The sequence below is a fragment of the Lactuca virosa genome, chromosome 3 (genome assembly GCF_052849685.1).
Source record: "Lactuca virosa cultivar CGN04683 chromosome 3, Lactuca_virosa_CGN04683_v6, whole genome shotgun sequence".
Classification (NCBI taxonomy): Eukaryota; Viridiplantae; Streptophyta; class Magnoliopsida; order Asterales; family Asteraceae; genus Lactuca; species Lactuca virosa.
This window is the reverse complement of record NC_136428.1, coordinates 90123430-90132402: the sequence shown is the minus strand read 5'-3', so window position 1 is coordinate 90132402 and position 8973 is coordinate 90123430. Positions and strand designations below refer to the sequence as shown.

Here is an 8973-nt window from a genome sequence, read left to right as displayed (position 1 = left end):
CAAACATGTGGAATATAGGTGATTGATGATTTGATGAATCATTCCACTGTCAATGTGCGAATTTTGTTGAAGTTATCGGAAAGTTTCAATAATCTATCAATAACTTTCATGTTTGACCTCTAAGAACTTCACCTCAGGGCTTAAATGTCAGTAGTATAGAACCCAATACTGGTGATATGTTTCTGCTTATGTTATAATACATGTTATCATTCTTTCTCGCTTTATCTATCTCACTGTCTAAATTTTGTACAAGTCATGTGCTTCACAGAAAGAAAAAGTTTAGTAAGGTTTCTGGTCCTGTATTTGTCTCTGACCATAACTATCTCATCTGGAGCCACTACCATATCAGCAAACCAGTCTCTGTCTGGAGACTATACAATCATATCCAAAGGTGAACAATTCGAGCTGGGTTTCTTCAAAGCAGGCAACTCTTCCAAGTATTACATAGGCATCTGGTATAAGAAGCTCTATTCCAATCCTTCTACCATAGTTTGGGTAGCAAACAGAGAAACACCCATCTCTGATAGATTCAGTTCAGAATTAAAAATCGTTGATGGTAATTTGGTGCTTGTAGACAAATCGACTACAATAAATAATCGATAACTTCAAGATCGAAGTATAAAACCCAAATATCACGATAGCGATTCAACGGAATATAAAACTATTTGAATAATCAACCAAGAATAAATCGAACGATAAAAAGAAAAAAAACATGCGATATTTACGTGGAAACCCAAATCGGGAAAAACCACGGGCGGAGGAAGCCGAGAACCAATTTACTATAATATCCAGTGTTTACAGAGATAGAGGAAAGAAAAAACAAATATATCAAATATATATTTGTATGAATATGAGAGAAAAATGAAGATGTAATTTGAGGTGTGGTGTTTTTAATAAGCTTGGTTTCATTTCCTTTTATAGGCAAATGAATGTATGAATTCAATTGTCTATTACCATCCAAGCTTGACAAACATGCTACCATCCATTCTTGACAAACATGCTACCACCCATTCTTGACAAATTAAAACCACATGTATAGAATGGTATTCTAGAAATCATCTAATGTTGAAGTTTGAAGGAAACTTCCACAGTACTCTTGAATGAGTCCAAGTCCCAGATTTGGTACACAAACGTCTCCACCACCACCACTTCTTTAAAGTCTGCAATAGCTGTTCTTCATGATGATGGTAACTTAGTTTTGAGTGACAGCTCAAATTCAGTTGAACCTATTTGGCAAAGTTTTGATCACCCAACGCATACTTGGTTGCCTGGTGCTAAATTTGGTTATGACAATAGAGTGAAAAAGAGCCAGCTTCTAACGTCATGGAGAAGCAATGAAAATCCTGCTGTAGGGCTCTTTTCTTTGGAGTTCGACCCGTCTAGTATAAATTATGTGAGCAAGTGGAATGGCTCCCAAGAATATTGGACAACTGGGCCTTGGAAGGACCAAGTTTATAACTTCACACCTGAATTGATCAGGCTAAATTCCATTTATAATTTCAGTTACTATAGAAATGAGAATGGGAGTTACATCACTTATTCTCCCACCATGATAGCTAGATTTGTAATGGATGTTTCTGGTCAACTTCAGCAGCAATCATGGTTGGAAACTACCAAAGGGTGGAATACACTTTGGTCTCAACCAAGAATGCAGTGTGGGGTCTATGCTTTGCGTGGGGCTTTTGGTACTTGCTGGCAGAATGAACTCCATTTCTGTAGTTGCTTCATTGGCTTCAAGCCTAGATCTGAGAATGATTGGAACCAGAGTGATTTCTCTGGTGGGTGTGTCAGAAAAACCGATTTGCGATGTGGGGGAAACGTGGAAAAGTCTGATTTTCTAATGGCTACAGTCAGGAGCCTGCCTCCAAATAATTCTGTAGCAGTTGGGACTGCTGGAATATGCCGTACAACTTGTTTAATCGATTGTTCCTGTAATGCTTACTCTTATGTCGATAATCAATGTTCAGTTTGGGATGGAGATCTCTTGAACCTATCAGAAGACAATGCTAGTGGGAACACAATCTATGTTAAAGTTGCTTCAAAAGATATTCCACATCGTAAAAAGAGTAATTTTGATACGGTGGGGGTGGTTGTTGGGTCGGTTGTAGGTGGTGCTTTTGTCTTAGGACTAATTTTTCTTTTAATCTATAGAAGAAAAAGGATATTGGTTGGCAAGACAATAATGGAGGGATCATTGGTGGCGTTCTCCTATAAAGATTTAAAAATAGCCACCAAAAATTTCTCGGAAAAGTTAGGAGGTGGTGGTTTTGGCTCCATTTTTAAGGGGGTACTTCATAATTCGTCCATTGTGGCAGTGAAAAAGCTTGAAAGCATTAGCCAAGGAGAAAAGCAATTCAGGAGTGAAGTTAGCACAATGGGTATAATCCAACATGTTCATCTTGTACGCCTTCGTGGGTTTTGTGCAGAAGGTAACAACAAGTTATTGGTGTATGATTATGTGGAAAATGTTGCCTCCAAAATTAACAAGTGGCAAATAATTCAAGGGTTATTTCTGTAACTTATCATTTACTATTCATAGTTTGACTATGAATAGTAATATAAGTATGAAATGTTTGAAAATGAGAATGGACGGTAATATGGATTGGCAACTTGTTTGGTAAATATTAGGCGCATGCTTTTTGGGTCAACAATGGAGGCGCAATATAAACAAGTCAAATTAGAAGGCGCATCAATTTTTGGACGAAAAACTCTTTTTTCTTTTCCTTTCATATTACATTCCCTTTGGCTATAAATAGCCTAAGCCATTTTCATCATAAACACACGAACCAAAAATCAAAGTATATATAGAAAAACATTAAATATATATACTTATACACCACCGTGTATTTTAGCTCTCCCACTCTATTTTGTAATCTCTTTCATAATCCCTGTAAACACTGCAAATTATAGTGAATTGTTTCTCGGCTTCCTCCGTCCGTGGTTTTTTCCCGATTTGGGTTTCCACGTAAATTCCTGTGTCTCTATTCTATTTATTTTATTCGTATTACGTTGTGATTATTACGCTTTGATAATTTTTGATCTCATTCCGCATTGAGCTAATATTATTTAAGTCAATTTGGATCCGTCGTATTTTACAACAATTGGTATCAGAACATCGAGGTTGTGATATTAGCTCGTTGGGATCATTTTATCAAGTAATTAATCATGTCTTCGGTAAAATACGATATTCCACTAGTGGATCGTAACACCCGATTTCCGTTGTGGCAAGTAAAGATGAGAGACATTCTCATTCAGATGGATTTACACAAGGCGCTATTGGGTTTCAATAAGATGCCCGATACATGGACCGAAGAAGAAAAGGAGATGAAAGATCTAAAGGCTTTATCCCAAATTCGTTTGCACTTGTCAAACGATGTTTTGCAAGATGTTCTAAAATAAACATCAGCGGCTTCTTTATGGCTAAAGTTGGAACAACTGTTGATGACCAAGAGCTTACCAAACAAGTTGCATTTGAAGCAACGGTTGTTCAATCTCAAGATGATTGAAGGAGGCTCTTTAACTGAACATATATCCACATTTAAAGAGTTAGCAAATAACTTAGAGAATATGGATGTTCAGTATGAAGATGAAGACTTGGCTCTATTCTTACTATCGTCGTTGCCAGAATCCTATAGCCATTTTCGTGATACTATTATCTATAGCCGTGACACTCTATTTTTAGATGAAGTCTATACAGCTTTGGATTGAAAAGAGAAGATGAAGCATATTACTGGTGGTGGTTCAAGTGATGCTAAAGCCGAAGGTTTGAATGCCAGAGGAAGAACAACATAGAGAAGTAGAACTTCTCAATCTTCCAACAGAACCAGATCCAAGTCAAAAGGCAAACGAAAGTTTTGCAACTATTGTCATAAGAAGGGACATGTGCTTGAAGAATGCTTCAAGTTGAAGAACAAAGAAAAAGAGAAGACGGCAGCAAATGGTAAACAAGCTAGCACTTCGGGTGAAGCCGATCTAGCTGAGGTCGAAGGTATTGGAGAACTTTTGACAGTTTATTCAGATAAACTGGATTCCACTGGTGATTGGATACTCGACTCTGGTTGTACTTTTCATATGTGTCACAACAAAAGTTGGTTTTACACATTTGAAAAGGTTAACCATGGCTATGTGTTGATGGGTAACAATACTACATGTCCAGTTCTTGGACATGGTTCAGTCAGGATCCGTATGTTTGACGGAGTTATTCGAACCATGGGGGATGTTAGATATGTTCCTGACCTCAGAAGAAACTTGTTATCTCTCAGTTCCTTTGACAAAAAGGGATACGAGTTTGCTGGTAAAGGTGGAGCTCTCAGGGTATTCAAAGACGGTTCCGACAAACTGAGAGCCAAACGAAAAACCTCAGATCTTTACTTTCTTGACGGGCAAACAATTTCGAGTGATGCTGCTGTTGTTTCAAAGTCTCTTTCTGATCCAGATCAGTCCCGTCTTTGGCACCTTCGACTCGGCCATATGAGTTTTCAAGGCATGTCAGAATTGAGTCGAAGAGGTTTACTTGGTCAACAAAAGATTGTTGATTTGGATTTCTGTGAAGACTGTGTATATGGCAAGGCAAAACGAGTAAGGTTTGCAAGTGGTATCCATACAACGAAAGGACCACTTGATTATGTTCACTCGGATTTGTGGGGACCGGCTCGAGTTGCTTCAAAAGGTGGAGCTATTTATATGCTCACTATTATTGATGATTTTTCCAGGAAGGTGTGGTCTTTCTTCTTAAAAAATAAAGGAGACGTTTTCTCTACCTTCAGAAATTGGAAAGTTCAGGTTGAAAAGCAATCAGGTCTGGTGGTAAAGTATCTTCGTACGGATAATGGACTTGAGTTTTGCTCAGAAGAGTTTAATGTCTATTGTCAAAAGGAAGGCAGTACTCGACATCACACAGTAGTCCATTCACCTCAACAAAATGGTGTAGCTGAAAGGATGAATCGCACCATTATGGAGAAGGTCCGGTGTATGCTTTCTAATTCCAAATTGCCAAAGTCTTTTTGGGCGGAGGCTGCTTCGACTTCTTGCTATGTTATCAACCGATCATCGTCACGAGCAATCGATAAGAAAACTCCGTTTGAGTTATGGTTCGGTAAACCTGCAAATTATTCAGATTTAAAACCATTCGGATGTCCAGCGTATGCACGAGTTGACAATGGGAAGCTAGAACCAAGAGAAATCAAATGCGTTTTTCTTGGGTACAATCAAGGTGTAAAGGGTTACAAGTTATGGAGCTTTGATTTGAAGAAAATTATCATCTCAAGAGATGTTATTTTTGATGAGTCTGCTATGATTCAACCAGTTGCTGACTCTTCTAAAAGAACAGATGCATCAGATGTATCATCCGAAGCAAATAAAGAGAATGCTCAAATGGAGGTGGAGCTTCCTACTTCACCTAGCACTAATCAGAGTACAAATCAGCATCAAGATTCTTCTTCATCGGATGAGCATGTTGTTGGTGAAGATTCAACACCTTCACAACCACAAGCTACTACTCCAAGCATTGCAAGAGATAGACCGAGAAGACAGATTATTCCTCCGAAGAGGTATGCTGAATCTGATTTGGTTGCCTATGCTTTTATTGTTGCTGATAATATTGAGTCCTCAACGGAGCCTGCGAATTATGACGAGGCTATCAAATCTGAAGACTCAAATGATTGGATGCTCGCTATGCAAAATGAGATGGAATCCTTGCAGCGAAACAGTACTTGGAATTTAGTTCCTATTCCGAAAGGGAAGAGACCAGTTAAATGCAAGTGGGTCTACAAGCTCAAGGAACCTGTCAACCCAAATGATAAACCAAGATACAAAGCTCGGTTAGTAGCTAAAGGCTACAGTCAGATTCCTGGTATTGATTACACTGACATTTATTCCCCAGTTGTCAAACATACTTCCATTCGTGTATTGTTGGGGTTGGTTGCTTCTAATGATTTTGAGTTAGAACAACTTGATGTCACTACAGCTTTCCTAAATGGTGAGCTTGAGGAAGAGATTTTTATGCAACAACCTGAAGGTTTTGCACTTCCTAGAAAGGAGAACTACGTATGCAAATTGAACAAATCTCTTTATGGCCTCAAGCAGTCTCCTAGACAATGGTACAAGAGGTTCGATTCTTTCATGACCAGTCACAAATTCAGCAGGTGCACCTATGATAGCTGCGTTTATTTCAAGAAAGGTGACAATGGTTCAAAGATCTACTTACTCTTGTACGTGGATGACATGTTGATTGCAGCAAAAGATATGAAGGAGATTCAGAAGTTAAAAGACCAGTTGAAAGCTGAATTTGAAATGAAGGACTTAGGAGCTGCCAAAAAGATTTTAGGTATGGAAATTATTCGTGACAGGAAGTCTAGGATCTTGCATCTTTCTCAGAAAAGTTATATTGAGAAAGTCCTAAGACGCTTCAGTATGCACGAAGCAAAGTATGTCAACACACCTTTTGCAGCTCATTTCAAGCTATCATCCGCTTTGAGTCCTACTAATGAGACTGATATGGCTTACATGGCACGTGTTCCATACTCTAGTGCTGTTGGATCTTTGATGTATGCTATGATCTGCACACGCCCTGATTTGGCTTATGCTGTTAGCATGGTTAGTAGATACATGGCGAACCCGGGGAAAGAACACTGGAAAGCAGTACAGTGGATTTTTCGTTATTTACGCGGTACGTCTTCTATATGTTTACGTTTTGGTAAATCTAACACTGGGGTGTTCAGATATGTTGATTCAGATTATGGCAAATATTTGGATAAACAAAGATCAATTACAGGGTATGTGTTTACTCTAAATGGTTGTGCTGTTAGTTGGAAAGCCCAGTTACAGTCTACAGTTGCCCTGTCTTCTACCGAGGCAGTGTACATGGCGATTACAGAAGCAGTTATGGAAGATATCTGGTTGAAGGGGTTATTTGGAGAACTCGATGATAGAATAAAGGTGACCACAGTTTTCTGTGACAACCAGAGTGCTATCTTCTTGAGTAAAGATCAAATGTTTCATGACCGAACAAAGCATATTGATATTCGTTATCATTTTGTGCGGGATATCATTGAAAAAGGTGATTGTGTTGTGGACAAGATTCATACAGATTATAATCTCGCTGATATGTTCACTAAAAGTCTTCCTATAGCCAAGTTCAAATTATGTTTGGACATGGTGGGTGTTTCTGATCGCAGTTGAGCCTGAAGGCTCGTGGTGGAAGAAGTATTATTTATTTTTCGGAAACAATTTTTCTCTATATAATTTTGCAGGTTCTTATGGAAGTTTTAGAGTTTGAAGAGATATAGGTTTTGACTAATCGTAAAGCATGAGTTGCTTAATTTTGATGTCAAGGTGGAGATTGTGGAAAATGTTGCCTCCAAAATTAGCAAGTGGCAAATAGTTCAAGGGTTATTTCTGTAACTTATCATTTACTATTCATGGTTTGACTATGAATAGTAATATAAGTATGAAATGTTTGAAAATGAGAATGGACGGTAATATGGATTGGCAACTTGTTTGGTAAATATTAGGCGCATGCTTTTTGGGTCAACAATGGAGGCGCAGTATAAACAAGTCAAATTAGAAGGCGCAACAATTTTTGGACGAAAAACTCTTTTTTCTTTTCCTTTCATATTACATTCCCTTTGGCTATAAATAACCTAAGCCATTTTCATCATAAACACACGAACCAAAAATCAAAGTATATATAGAAAAGCATTAAATATATATACTTATACACCACCGTGTATTTTAGCTCTCCCACTCTATTTTGTAATCTCTTTCATAATCCCTGTAAACACTGCAAATTATAGTGAATTGTTTCCCGGCTTCCTCCGCCCGTGGTTTTTTCCCGATTTGGGTTTCCACGTAAATTCCTGTGTCTCTATTCTATTTATTTTATTCGTATTACGTTGTGATTATTACGCTTTGATAATTTTTGATCCCATTCCGCATTGAGCTAATATTATTTAAGTCAATTTGGATCCGTCGTATTTTACAACAGATTACATGGAAAAAGGTTCTCTAAATAGCCATCTTTTCCATGAAAAACAAGTTCTAAACTGGAAAACAAGGTACCAAATTGCACTTGGAACTACAAAGGGATTGGTTTATCTTCATGAGAAGTGCCTAGACTATATAATTCACTGCGACATAAAGCCAGATAACATTCTTTTAGATGTTGATTTCCAACCAAAAATTGCTGATTTTGGGTTGGCAAAGCTTGTTGGTCGAGACTTTAGTAGGGTTTTGACAACCGCAAGGGGGTCAATAGGGTATCTGGCACCAGAATGGTTATCGGGGGTGGCTGTCAGAGCCAAAGCAGATGTATATAGCTATGGAATGATGCTTTTTGAATTAGTTCATGGCAAGCGGAATGCAGAGCAATGCGAAGATTCAAGGAGTACTTTCTTCCCTGGTTTGGTTGCAAATATTCTAATAGAGGGAGGTGATATCCTTAGCCTGCTAGATACTAGATTAAACAGGGAAGCTTGTGCTGAAGAAGTGACAAAAATTTGCAAAGTTGCATGTTGGTGTATCCAATATGAGGAAGAGAGTAGGCCTGCCATGAGTCTGGTGGAACGAGTTCTTGAAGGGGTTTCAGATGTGAGCATGCCTCCGATACCCCAAATTGTCACTTTATTTGTTGAGGACATGGGGGATGACGCGTTCTTCACCGATTCACCTTCAAGCGGGTGCAGACTAGTCCATAGCAAATTCCACGGGTGGTGAATCCTCATAGAATAGATTATCTTCTTGAAGGTAATTCCCTTTATCTTCTTTGTTATTTTTCACATTAGACATAGTGTGTTCATAAAAATAAACGAGTCATTGATAGTTATGTAAGGAATATCTTTAAGGTGAGTTTATCAAGAGTACATCTCTCTATACATACGTTGATATTCTGATTCTATATTATATTCCTTTGTGTGAAATGAGTCTACTATATGTAATACTTGTGTGTAGCATTAAACATAATTTGGAAGGATTTTT

General features: G+C 38.1%; 2 pseudogenes; both read left to right on the top strand.

Annotated features, from left to right (window-relative positions):
* The first annotated feature begins 255 nt into the window (after nucleotides 1-255).
* Nucleotides 256-2518, top strand: LOC145163806 (G-type lectin S-receptor-like serine/threonine-protein kinase At2g19130 pseudogene; annotated as a pseudogene).
* A 5471-nt stretch (nucleotides 2519-7989) lies between these two features.
* Nucleotides 7990-8712, top strand: LOC145163805 (G-type lectin S-receptor-like serine/threonine-protein kinase At2g19130 pseudogene; annotated as a pseudogene).
* The last annotated feature ends 261 nt before the right edge of the window (nucleotides 8713-8973 follow it).